Genomic DNA, 14,551 nt, shown 5'->3' with positions numbered 1-14,551 from the left:
ACATACTCTTTATTAAGTATTTTTCCACCACTCTTGCACCACGATCTGTCCTACACCCTTTTATTCTGATTACCTCAGCTTTAAGAAAAAAGTAATGCATGTTAACAGTCAGATAAAAATTACCTCTCTTATGAGCTCAGTGAGTGAAGAAGCAAGCTACCTCAGGGTGGCTGACGACAGGTGACTGGTCTGCAAATTTAGGAAGTCCCTTACACCTGTCGAGGGAGGCAAAGATTGCAAGAGAGAGGCTGAGTCTGACTGAGCAGGCGCAGAAGGGCAAACAATGCTCCAACTACTGTTGGCAGAGCTCTAAAAATAAAACTACAAAAGCAATGGGAAGGCAGAATGAATTCCTAACACTTGTTCTCTTCTATTTTAGTCTGTTATGAAGCAGGTGACCTCAGCACCAAGCAATGAGTCTTTTAACTTTCTGTATCCCTCACTTTCAGAAATGATCCTCAGTTATGTTTCCATGACTGAATTCATTCCAACTGTTTCATATTCATAATCATAAAGAGAATCTTTTTTTAATCTTTCAAGACTGCTCTCTCGTAGGATTACACTCTAAAATAAGCTTCTTTGATATTCATTTGCCTATCTTACTTTTAAGATTTCTTTCACATGTATTATTCTGGGGAAAAACTGTTTATCTGTTAGTATTTTATGTATTCTTTCCGGGAATCTTGGTCTAAGAAGCAAGAGTTAAAAGAGTTATTAACACATCCAGAGAAATAGCAATTTAAATGTCTTCCACTGAAAAATCACTGGCCCAGAGAAAGGAAAATTACAGACTTCCTAATAACATATTTCATGAGCTGAATAAGGTCATCCTTATTTTAAATGCTATTTTAAATGTTTGGTCCAGAATAGTTCTGCATGAGAAGGTAATAAAATGTTGAGGAGGAAAGCAAGTCTGGAATCAGCTCAGAGCTGCATTTCCTGTCCACTGTTGCTGGTCTGAAGCACAGAATTCAACTGCTCAAGACCTCAGCTTCTTCATTTATGAAAGATGAAAATAATGTCTATCCCTGTTTTATAAAGTTGACGTCAGAATTAAATAAGACAGTATCAGCAGGACACTAGCTTACTGTCTGGCCCCTAGCACTCAATAAATACAACAGATGATGGTTACTAGTGACAATAATCTATTGATATTAGTCAATGAGCAGCAGATGATCGAACCATCAAGAAACAATACCGTTTTAACTGCTGCTGATGTTTTTAAGTAGGCACATACTATTTACATCTAAGAATCCAGAGTCTCAAAGCCTTTTTTCTAAACGGGTTTGCCTCTTCCTGTTTTTCAGGCAGAAAGAGCATAAGAGAAGTGAAAAATATCTTGGGGAATTTTTTTTTCCTGGGAGGTAAACTTTGCCAGAGGAAATTTTGCATTTTGGTACATTTCTCACAACATGCATATACTAGAGATGCCTATATTTGATGAGAAGTTGAAATTATTTCATAGAAATTGATAGTGCCTCAAAATGTTAAACTCCTAAGCTCAAGCCAAAACTACACACACACAATCCTTTAATATAGATCCCAGAAAAATCTTGATTCATGATTAATCATTATCACTTTACCTAAATCTCAAACAATGTAATTGAGTTGCCTCCCACCAAGGTGTCATGGAATACATGAGAAGTCATTTTAAAAAGTAAACTTCGATCAAAATTCTGGGTTCATCTCACAGGCATCACCCCTGGACTCTTGATCTGTCCTCCCAGAGACTGTTCACATGTTACACTTTTGTATTTGTATCTGAAGCTATCTGTGTGCTGTTTCAGACATTTTCTCTAGTTTGATTCTCAAAGAAAATAGAAACCAGTTATAAATCTGGTGAAAACTAGTTTTATTTTTTAAACAGTATATATACTAAGTTGCTTCTCACCTTATTCTTTAGAACAGAAGTCATTAATTATTGGTATAAAAGAGGGAAATTATGCAAAAATCTATGTTAAAAATACTTGAAATTCAGAAGGTCCATTTAGAGTAAACATCATATACCTCCCTTGAGAGTAACAAGACATTGTATTAAACTCAGAAGTAACTGAAATATTTCCCAAGTTCTTTCAGATGTAAAATGATGAGGGGAAAAAGTTCCAAAATGCTTATAAACTACTAGCAAGTATAGAAGTATAAACTAGAAGTTTATACTTACTTCTAAGTAAGTATAACTAAGTACGTTTGAGTAAGGTATTTAGTTTGCTAAAGTATTTTAACTATATTCAATGTATCTAAAAAAGAAATAATACTATTTGAATTAGTTCACATATCTGTTATACAAACGAAACAGATTCACACAGCCTACATGAGTATTTCTTGGATAACTTTTCTGAGCATTTCTTAAGTGGATATTTCTCAATCACTTTTTTTTGACTGCAGAACCATTCTTATGTCTGTACAAGAGGAACACTGTATTGACTTATTAATTTTCCTTCTATAATATCCAACATTTTCCCAAAGGAAAAGGGATCATCAGCAAGTTTATTTATACTCATGCTCTGATTTCTCAGCCAAATAAGTGACGGTCTGCACTTTCAGGCCTGGGCTGAGACTTTTTCTTCAGACGTCTTCCCATCTCTATGACTTACTGGTCATATCCTTATGACCAGCATGTCCCTGAGGGGCTCCAGAACAATGTCTGACACTGATTTTGGCTAGAGTCTCATTATTCCTTAGAAAAATAAATGGAGCTTATTCTATCGTATGGGCAGTTTACAAAAAAACTGAGTATATTATTTTTAATTCTTGATTACAACCAAAACACTTGTTAACCCAAAATAATCTAGAAAAAATAATAAAAGTAAAATAAGTATTAATAAATAAAAATAAGTATTAAGTATTCTTATAACTGTCCTATGAATTATCTAAGATATGATCTTGCTCAATGCCTTTGTTTCTTCAAGAACTAATATACTGCCTAGCTCATGATTGACAATGTTTAGTTATTTTGCTGTTCAGTAGCTCAGCTGTGTCCTACTCTTTGTGACCCCATGGTCAAATATATATATATACATATATATATATTATCTTACCAATCTAATTAATTATTATATGGTACATATATACACATATTTACATCAGTTCAGTTGCTCAGTCGTGTCCGACTCTGTGACCCCATGGATCACAGCACACCAGGCTTCCCTGTCATCACCAACTCCCAGAGCTTGCCCAAACTCAAGTCCATCAAGTTGGTGATGCCATCCAACCATCTTATCCTCTGTACCTATATATTATATAGATGCAATACATATGTGATACATGAGATACATGATGTGTATTGCATCTATAGACACAATGCATATTTATAGAAACATTACACTGAATATTTTACTCATGAGGTTATATTATCATGAATGGTATTTATCACAATCTGGACTGCAAGGAGATCCAATCAGTCCATTCTAAAGGAGATCAATCCTGGGTGTTCATTGGAAGGACTGATGCTAAAGCTGAAACTCCAATACGTTGGCCACCTCATGCGACGAGTTGACTCACTGGAAAAGACTCTGATGCTGGGAGGGATTGGGGGCGGGAGGAGAAGGGGATGACAGAAAGTGAGATGGCTGGATGGCATCACCGACTCGATGGACATGAGTTTGAGTGAACTCCAGGAGTTGTTGATGGACAGGGAGGCCTGGCGTGCTGTGATTCATGGGGTCGCAAAGAGTCAGACACAACTGAGCAACTGAACTGAACTGATATGCCAGAAATACTAGAATACCAATGAAATACTAAAATGATAACCCAAGACACAATTGTAACACAGTCATAATTTTTAAATTATAGAACAAAAATGCTAGTGTCTAAACAAGACGGTGGGTGTCTATGTGCATGACAAGTCACTTCAGTCATGTCCGACTCTACGCGACGCTATGGACTATACAGCCTGCCAGGCTCTTCTGTCCATGGGATTCTCCAGGCAAGAATACTAGAGTGGGCTGCTATGCTCTCTCTTCCAAGAGATCTTCCCGACCTAGGGATAGAACCCTGGTCTTTTATATCTACCTGCATTGGCAGGAGGGTTCTTTACCACTAGCACCATCTGGGAAGCCAACAATGCTCTTCAAACATAAGATGAGCACAGAAAAAACAAGGAACAGAACCACCAATCTTAATGAAGGGTTTAATATTCTACAAATCCAACACACTGGCTTAAATGATGACAATGAATAGCCTAACGTCACATATCAATATTGTGCTCTACAGCTCGTTCAAAGTTTTCCATAATATCACCACATTTGAATGTCACAATCACACAGTGAGCTTAGTAAGATAGATCATTTGAAAGCATTTTACTGATGAGGAAACGGAGACGAAGTGTCAAATACTGTAAACATTGGCCCATGAATAGCAAGAAAGCCTAGGTCACAACTGACCCTACACATATACTATAGAGCTGGTTACTGGAACCATCAAACAAGCTTCAGGAAAAATGACAAGTGTGAAGAGCTACTAAGCATAATAACAATGAAATACAAAGTGTTAGTCTATTGTAAGTAAGAGTAGCAATGAGTGTTAGAAGCACATATCAAGCATCTATACAGGGAGACCAGGGTGCAAAGAGCATCAAATCTTGAAAGAAGACACATGCAGTATTGATGCCACAGACAAGTGGTTGTGACCCACTCTAGGGAAGTGTCTGTGTCCAAAAGGTTTATTATAACACTGTTTTCTTCAAGAAGCTGGACACAGTACCAGCGCTGATAGTTCACAGTGAGCCCCACCTCCGATTCTATGAGACTGTACACCCTGGCAGTGTACACCTCAGTGAAACCGTGTGTTTAACATCCTGGCGCTAGCTATCCATTTATACTTATAATCACATCATCAGCATCCTAAAAATGTACACAGTAACAAATTCATGCTCTTCTAACATAAAATGTCCCAAACTAGAAGGTATTACTATATTATTTTATGAGAAGAAATAAAAGCTTTCCAATTTGGCCTCTGTTTATTTTTTTTAATTAAACTAATCTTTAAAGGCCTAAGGGTTCTGTTTCCTTGGGAAGTCTGTCTGGCAAGAATCATCCTATTCATCTATCACATATTTTCCTAAATCTGGAGCAGACCTATTGGCGTTGTGCCAGGGAGGAGTACAAGCATAATAACATCAGAAAGAAGTCTCTCTTTGTAAGAGAAGGCCAGAAAAATGCCTTCCGCATGAAGTCTAGGAGCTGCATGAAACTCCCTAGAATTTTTACCTCTGAGATCTCAAAGACAAGCTCTGTTGCTGCATACATCTTATTTCTAGTCAGGTAGGTTTTGCATGACTCTTACCCAATGCACAGGCTGTGCAGGAATATGCAACAGTAGCCTTTGAATATTTTTCCTTAGCTTAAATGTATTGCACTTTATCTTTCATTCAGTTCAGTTCAGTTCAGTCGCTCAGTCGTGTCTGACTCTTTGCGACCCCATGAATCACAGCACGCCAGGCCTCCCTGTCCATCACCAACTCCCGGAGTTCACTCAAATTCATGTCCATCGAGTCAGTGATGCCATCCAGCCATCTCATTCTCTGTCGTCCCCTTCTCCTCCTGCCCCCAATCCTTCCCAGCATCAGTCTTTTCCAATTAGTTCAATCTTAATTTTTAAAAGAAAAAGCATCTCAAAGACAAGCCAGTTAGCAGGCAACCATATATGTGTATAGCTAGTACATGATGCTGAAGCTGAAGCTGTAACACTTTGGCCACCTGATGGGAAGAGTTGACTCATTGGCAAAGACCCTGATGCTGGGAAAGATCAGGGAAGGCAGGAGAAGGAGGAGATGAAAGAGGATGAGATGGTTGGATGACATCACCAATTCAATGGAAATGAGTTCGATCAAGCTCCAGAAGATGGTGAAGGAGAGGGAAGCCTGGTGTGCTGCAGTCCACGGAGTCGCAAAGAGTCAGACATTACTGAGTGACTGAACAAGTACATATATACACACCCAGTAAAAAAATACTGGGAGTATAAATACATGAAGCCTTCATAGTTAAATGTACTACAGGAATTATTTTTAATGATGTCTCATTTAAAATGAAACCACTGAAATAATTATGGTATCTGATGACAATCTGAGCCACCAGATACTGAATGACTCAGTGTGATATCCTGACCTCCTCAGCAGAGCAGCTCAGACCTGGTGTCTGTACTACTGTACTGAGGCTGCCATAAAGCAAAGCACCACAAAACGGGGTGGCGCAGAACAGAAATCATCACCTTACAGTTCTGAGAGTTAGAAGTTTAAGATCGAGATGTCAGCAGGGCCACGCTCCCCCTGGAGGCACTAGGGAAGAACTGTTTCAGGCCCCTGCCTAGTTTCTGGTGGGTCCCTAGCTTTTGGCAGCACATGGCACTGTCCCTATGTTTGCGTCAGGGTCCAAATTTTCTCTTTCTATATGGATACCTGTCATAGACTACAGCCCACCCTCCTGCAGCTTGAACTAATTTAAATTTATTACAGCTGCAAATACCCCATTATAAACTAAAGACACATTCTGAAGCAAAGGTGGTTAGAACTTCAACACAGGGATTCTGGGAGAACACAAGTCAACCTACGACAGTGTCCCATGCAGGGACTCAAAAGCAGTGTCACACCTAATACATAAGTTAAGAATGTTCTTCATATTAATCGTTTGCATAGCTTGATAATTCACAGCTGCATAGAATGTTTAATACTGTATGTGTATATATATAAGAGCTTTTCTATTAGGCTTGATAAAGGTTTGAGAAAGAACATCAAAAGAAGAAAAGAAGAAGAGATGGAGAAATTGGAAAACATGAACTAAATGAAATGGGAGCACTGAAACTGAAATAGAGAAAGTGAAACAAACGAGATGAAAGAAGACCATCATAACGATTATAGTAGATATACTTTAGAAGACGTGAATTTCTGCCTAACTGAAGACTTTATGACATGCTGATTCTACTTGTTTGACTCAGTATGAATAGAATGTTAGATTCTTATTTAAAAAAAAATACACAACAAGCAACAGGTTTACTGTTAGCACAGGGAACTATAGTCAATATCTTGTAATAACATAAAAAGGAAAGTAATTTCAAAAATAATTTATGTGTATAGTTAACCATCTTGTTGTATACCTGAAACTATCCTTCAATAAAATATGTATCTTAAGAAAAAAAAACGGATAACCAACAAGAACCTACTGCATAGCACAGTGAACTCTGCTCAATGTTATATGACAGCCTGGATACTAGGGGCGTCTAGGGGAGAATGGATACATGTATACATGGCTGAGTCCCTTCCCTGTTCACCTGAAACTATGATAACACTGTTAATTGGCTATACCCCCAACACAAAATAAAAATATTTTTTAAAAAGATTAATATTGTGTGATATATAATAAATATCCCAATTCTCAATGTATTTAAGGAAAGCAGATATTCAGGATAAGAAGAAGCTAGAACAAGTATGTCTCAACTATTTTGTTTTTGTTTAGAGTTGATATAGCTACTATCCAGACATACATATATTAGTTTATAAACACTCAATATTTTACTATATGTTGCTGCTGCTGCTGCTGCTAAGTCACTTCAGTCGTGTCCGACTCTGTGTGACCCCATAGACGGAAGCCCACCAGGCTCCCCCGTCCCTGGGATTCTCCAGGCAAGAACACTGGAGTGGGTTGCCATTTCCTTCTCCAATGTGTGAAAGTGAAGTCGCTCAGTCGTGTCCGACCCTTAGCGACCCCATGGACTGCAGCCCACCAGGCTCCTCCATCCATGGGATTTTCTAGGCATGAGTACTGTATGTTACATATACATTAATAATATACAACCTAAATTTCCTACTAATGATACCATATACTGCAGTGCATGATAAGGCATACTGGTGATAGAGCCTGAGCACAGCATGACTATATAATCTGGTGTCTGAACCTGGACACTTTGAAAGTGACAGTGTAGTATTAACAAGCAGGGTGGGTAACAAGCAGAAACCAAAAGGATCCTGGTCAAGCCCAACATGAAGATAAGTAAGAAAAAGAACTGGGCTGAAATAAAATGCTAGAAGGTAGATATCTTTTCCTTTATTAGTCTGTAGTAGAGCATGGGAAAGGTAGTGATTATTCTGCTCACGTAGGAATACCTATAAGAAGAGAGAAAATGTGAGGAAATGCACTAGATTTTCCATAGTATCAGAGTATAATACATATTTGTTTTGTGAATAAAATGATATGCCTGAGAAAAGTATGAGTGGACAATATGAAAAGGAAGTATTGTTAATCACATAAAAGGAGATCTTTCTAGCCTCTCCTACATTGATCAGAGTAGAAAATAGATCTGAATTATTTCAGTTCAGTTCAGTAGCTCAGTTGTGTCCAACCCTTTGCAACCCCGTGGACTGAAGCACACCAGGCTTCCCTGTGCATCACCAACTCCCGGCGTTCACTCAAACTCATGTCCATTGAGTCAGTGATGTCATCCAACCATCTCATCCTCTGTCGTCCCCTTCTCCTCCCGCCTTCAATCTTTCCCAGCATCAGGGTCTTTTCGAATGAGTCAGCTCTTCACATCAGGCGGCCAAAGTACTGGAGTTTCAGCTTCAACATCAGTCCTCCCAACGAATAATCACTGTGATACTGAATGGTTTGCCATGGAAACGAACAGAGATCATTCTGTCGTTTTTGAGATTGTATCTAAGTACTGCATTTCAGACTCTTCTGGGGTCTTTAATTATTTCAAGAGCCCCATTTAAGCCAATCAACTAAAAAGGTAAACTATTTGTATTTTTTTAACAGAAATAAAAGAAGCAAAGAAATTTCTTTTGACTGAACAACAGGAAAAAAAAAAAAAGAGTATCTTGGACCAGAGATTCTGGGTTTCCATTTTCGCTTGTGTAATAGCATTCCCTCCTAACCAATGTAGACAGTGGTCACTGGGATTACTGTTTCTATACTACACCACTCTGTGTTGCCATTCTTGTAAGTGCACTGTCCTAAAAGAACAAACAGCATGTAGCCATTCTCCATTTACAGAAAAAAGCAGATGAGCAGAAACACCTGGTATTCATTTCATACTCATCAAGATATTTTTGGTGTGTGATCAGTTGAGACCAGCACTATAAAATTTCAAAGCTCCATATAAGACAGAACACTATGCAGCATACCTACAAACAAAACTGAGGAGTGCCGTGACTTTGTCCCAATAGTATCTGTACTGTTTCAGGGACTCTGTCAATTGTTCTCCCCTGAAGAAAATGGAGTACCTTCAACCAAGAAGAATCTTCATTAGTTTACTATGCCGCTTTTCCAGGTGAAACAAATACCCGTAAGGAAAGGGTATGTCCATGCTAATTACAGTTTGCCCACAGGCCACCTTGGCAACTGTCCAGCAATTCTGGTATCTACAAAGCATTTTATTCAGTGTGCATAAGGACGGGAGAGATTGTCTCATTTCCGCTCCAGAATCAGCAGGAAAGAGCAGACACCAATATGCTTCTGTTAAAGACAAGTTTCACTACAAAATTTTCCTTCAGGAAATTCAGAGATCTCCAGGAACAGGAGAATTTTACCCTTGCACATGTGACTATATGTTAAATAATTACACATCCTGCTTCACCAAGCACTAAATTTAACAGCTTAATTTAGAGAATATTTTGAACTAGCTAATTTACCCTTTTAATGGCATACTTATTATCAGGGGTTAATGAATAAAACTCACTGATGTGACAAAATGTTAGCAAAATGCAAACAACACCTAAGCATTGTGGGAGTGAGCCAAAAATACACATCATTGGCAAGAGGAATACATATCAGGGGCCAATTTATTGTGCAGATTTCATCTAGATCAGTGGTTCTCAACCAGGAGTGATTGTGCACCCAAGAAGACATCTGACAATGTCTGGAGATGTTTTTTTAATACTATGACTTGGAGAATTGCCACTAGCCTCTAACAGGTAGACCGAGGATGCTGTTAAGTTCATAGACAGACCAATGTCACAAAGAACTATCTAGCCCAAAATATCAACAGTGCCAAGCCTTAGAAACCCAGCCTTACAATGTATGGGAAAATTAGTGTTTTTTTAAAATAAATTCCATGTGGTAATACTACTTTTCCTAGGTACATTTTAATAGACTTCAATAGTAATTTTCAGTGAAGCTTCCTTGATTTGATTTTTCTAACTTGTCAAAATTATAATTCTGAATTATTCCCAAATACTATAAAATTATTATGAAATGCTAAGAAAAATACTATAAAATTAAAATAGTCTAGCCTTTATCATACTGTCTGAATTTAGGAGAAATGAAGATTGGTAAGAAATATAAATGAATCAAAACCGAACTGCATGTAATATCAAATGACAACTTTAAAAACCTCTTAATTTCCAGTTTTCACCTCATAACCAACTCATGGTTTGGTTTCATTTTTATAAAACACTGCTTTTAACCCACCACATCATTACGGCCAGAAACAGAACCACGCTTGTTGAAAGATAAAAGAATGAGAAACGCTTTCAGAAATGTACCTAAATGAATATAAAGAGGAAATCTATTGCGATATCTTGAAAAATGCTAGAATATCTTCTCTGTAATATACTTTACAGAATAATTGCTTTAAGGAGTTTGAGGTTCTTCTTTCCATATTTAAACAACAACAATTTTTGAGAATACATGCCTTTGATAAATTTGCATTATGTTTTACGTGGAGCAGATTTTCAATCTTCAGTTCAGAATGTATGCAGAAAAATCAGAGTAAAAAGAAACTCATCAGGCCATAGCTTCCTCTAACACTGGCTGTATCACTTATTTCTTTATGATTCAGTTATCCTTTATACTTCTTCAAGTGCAAGTCCTTCAAAATATCTTTATCTTTTTATTCCAGTGGTCTTCCCCTCTTAATCTACCACACTGGTATTCCACTAATCATAATTATGTAAAATAGCACACTTGCTTCATTATTATAACATACCACATATATTCAGAGTAGTTCTATACTAGCTATGTCCAGCTTCTTATCAGCACTTTATTATGTGCCACTGATCAGTTCAGTTCAGTTCAGTCACTCAGTCGTGTCCGACGCTTTGAGACCCCATGGACTGCAGCAAGCCAGGCCTCCCTGTCCATCACCAACTCCCAGAGTTTAGTCAAACTCATGGCCATAGAGTCAGTGATGCCATCCAACCATCTCATCCTCTGTCATCCCCTTCTCTTCCTGCCTTCAATCTTTCGCAGCACCATTTCAGCTTCAGCATCAGTCCTTCCAATGAACACCCAGGACTGATCTCCTCTAGAAGGGACTGGTTGGATCTCCTTGCAGTCCCCAGGGACTCTCAAGAGTCTTCTCCAACACCACAGTTCAAAAACATCAATTCTTCGGCACTCAGTTTTCTTTATAGTGCCACTGATAACTATCTACAAAGATTTTAGAATAGTATTCTAAAGGCTAGTATCTGAAGTTACATAGAAAACCCTAAGAAATCATGCTCTCACAGCTTTTTCCAGGACTCTATGGCAAAACATTGTGAGAAAACTTTCAGAAGCAGAAAGCCCAGATGATATTTACCTGACAGTGTTTGACAGCTGCAATCACAAAGTCAAAGCAGAACCAGAAAAAACTCCTCCCTTAAACTACAATTTGCATTTATATGGTCTACATAATGAGGATATACCACTGGTAATAGACTCCCTTTAAAATCACCTCTCTGGAAAGATTCTGTTTATCCCATGTTTCAGAGAGAAGAGGTCCTTTGAACTTTTTTAAAAGGAGGGGCGAGTCTCAAATGTTGGATGGAGCATAAACCCAAAGAAGAGCTTGTGCACACCTGTTCCATCAGGAAAGGAGTAAATATAGTGGCAGAGGGATAGGGAAAGAGGCAGATAAGACACAAAGGCACATTTCAACACAGTTGGTTACTGCCTCCATAGTATTAAATATGAGTCCATGTCAGTTCCTTTGGATAGCCCGCCTGTGGGTTAAAGGGGACTTAGTTAATTGTGCTTCTAAAGACTTTCACTTACGGTATATTTTCTGCGCCTTTTACACTCTTATTTCTCCCTACCTACCCCACATCCCAAATTACTTCTAGAAAGACAGGTATTTCACAAAAAGGCTTACATACGGAACTTGAAGCACAGGAAAAGACAGAGCCAACAGAATGAAAAATAATCATCTATTTTTCACTGTTTAATATCACACCTGCCTTTTCCTTTTTGCTTAATAAGCATTCTTTGTAACCTTTGGACTCCTTTCATATCCCTAAGTTTTATAAAGCACATATACATACATAATATAGCAGTTTGGCTCAAAAAAAAAAAAGCACAGCAGTCTTATTTTAACTCAATCTTAGAACATCAATTTAAATAAATGGCCTCTGGTAAATAAACCTAAAACAGCATAATTATCATTAAACAGATTCAGTGTTAGGGTTGCTGCTGCTGCTAAGTCGCTTTAGTTGTGTCCAACTCTGTGCGACCCCATAGATGGCAGCCCACCAGGCTCCTCTGTCCACGGGATTCTCCAGGCAAGAACACTGGAGTGGGTTGCCATTTCCTTCTCCAATGTTAGGACATTTCTAAATAATAAAGAGAGGTGATTACCAGAAGGATAAAAGGTGTTTTCTTGGGTGTTATAGAAGGAAAGAAGACTGATTTGACATGCTGTAAGTTTCTTAAGTGCAAAAAAACCTTGTCGCTATTTACTCAAATGCACCTGAATATTGGGGGTTTCAATATTCACTCACATAACAAATCACCAGTCACAGCCATAAATTTCTGCAAAAACTTCCTGGTCAGTAATGTGTTAAGTCAGGCAAGTTCCAATTTCATTCAGAAAATAAATTTACAGTGAAAAATCTGTGCTCATAAATTACTATATAGTGCACTTCCTGTCACATTCTTTTCCTATTAGTAGTTTTTAATACAATAAATATTTTGCTACACCAAGGAGATCCAACCAGTCCATTCTAAAGGAGATCAGTCCTGGGTGTTCATTGGAAGGACTGATGATAAAGTTGAAACTCCAATACTTTGGCCACCTCATGCGACGAGTTGACTCACTGGAAAAGACTGTGATGCTGGGAGGGATTGGGGGCAGGAGGAGAAGGGAACGACAGAGAATGAGATGGCTGGATGGCATCACCAACTCGATGGACATGAGTTTGAGTGAACTCCGGGAGCTGGTGATGGACAGGGAGGCCTGGCGTGCTGTGATTCATGGGGTCGTGAAGAGTCGGACACGACTGAGTGACTGAACTGAACTGATGCCAAAAACACAGAAAACTCTATGATTAATATGTATATGTGAACATCTTCAAACCCAGAAACCATCATAACATAAACAAACGTGGGCTCTCATATGCAAACCTCTTAGGAAAGAAGATTCACATAGCATTATCAAAATATTTTTAAGGTTGAGAATCACAAAACTATCAAAATGAAAACTGTTGAACTTGAATGCTGGAAACTCTGGTTCATTACAGTCTTCCCTGGAAGTAAGCACTTTTCTAACCAGTTTCTGGTACTTCATTTGCCCTAAGGTATCATTTTTAAAATATGTTCTGAGGTGTTTCTACCTACACTGGATCTCCCACATCTAAGTCAAACTTCTCAAAGTAAGCTGCCAGCTAGTTACTCTTAAAAGTTGTCCATAACTCCATAATTTTAAACATGAAAATTCATAAGCATCACCTGGCAGGGCTGTTAAAAAGCAGATTCCTGGGCCCACCTTAGAGTCTGAGTAAATTCATGACTGATGCAGATGGTCTGTGGAGCACACTGACAGATGCTATATTCTTCAATACAGGCTAGAGTAATGTGGAATCACACAACAGAAAATTCTACAAGAATCAGACTTTCTCTAATTTCCATACAAGAGTAACTTTTTATTTTGTTTAATTTTGGGGTTTAAGTTTTATTGCAGTATAGTTGTTTTACAATGCTGTTGTTTCTACTATACAGCAAAGTGAATCAGCTGTATGTATAAATATACCCCCTCTTTTCTGAAAGGCATAAGTTTATTAAAACAAAGACTGAAATAAAACTTGAAAAGACATTTTTAAAAGGACTCCAACTTCATCACATCTTCTCCTTTTATTTTCATTGAGAAATTGTGCACGGTTAAGTTTACATTTTTCTAGGTTCTGGCTTAAGACAAGAACCAGGCAATCTCATCTTCATTTCTGATTCTACCTCTAGAACTTCAGGATCACTAAACAGATGTTGAAACACACCACTTTAAACACAAGTTTTAAAACCAGTTTATCTGTAAATAAAACTTTGCTCTGTCATCAAGAAATACACCTGTTCCATCAAGAAAGGAAGAAATATAGTGGCAGAGAACAGCAAAAAAGAGGCAGATGGACACAAAAGCACATTTCAACACAGTTGATGACTGCCTCCATACCAGTAAATATGATGCTTGTCAGTTCTAAGAAGCTCACCTGGAGGAAGGGCTGGCTCAGATTTAATCGGATCACGTGTGCATAGGTATGCCTTAAATGAAATCTAATTTAAAGCTTGAGGATGGTCAGGGAGAAGAAAGAATACTGCAGAGACTTTCATTTCTGGGCCATCTAAGGTCAACAGAATAACCTCTCAGATAAAAA

General features: G+C 38.1%; 1 protein-coding gene across 14 annotated transcripts in view; it reads right to left on the bottom strand.

The window, feature by feature from the left end:
- CACNA2D1 (calcium voltage-gated channel auxiliary subunit alpha2delta 1) overlaps window positions 1-14,551 on the bottom strand; it is a 545,949-nt gene that overhangs the window by 512,098 nt on the left and 19,300 nt on the right. The window contains exon 1 of one of the 14 annotated variants that reach the window (XM_055420641.2): window positions 124-2,238. The exons of the other annotated variants lie outside the window; for them this stretch is intronic. The gene's annotated coding sequence lies outside the window, so the exon portion shown is untranslated. Of the gene's footprint in view, window positions 1-123; window positions 2,239-14,551 lie in introns of those variants that run through there. 14 annotated transcript variants of the gene reach the window in all.

This window comes from Moschus berezovskii, chromosome 3, assembly GCF_049115385.1.
Source record: "Moschus berezovskii isolate FMDL1 chromosome 3, NW_MosBer_1.0, whole genome shotgun sequence".
Classification (NCBI taxonomy): domain Eukaryota; kingdom Metazoa; phylum Chordata; class Mammalia; order Artiodactyla; family Moschidae; genus Moschus; species Moschus berezovskii.
Note: the sequence above shows the minus strand (reverse complement) of the source record. Positions and strands in the feature narration are given on the sequence as shown.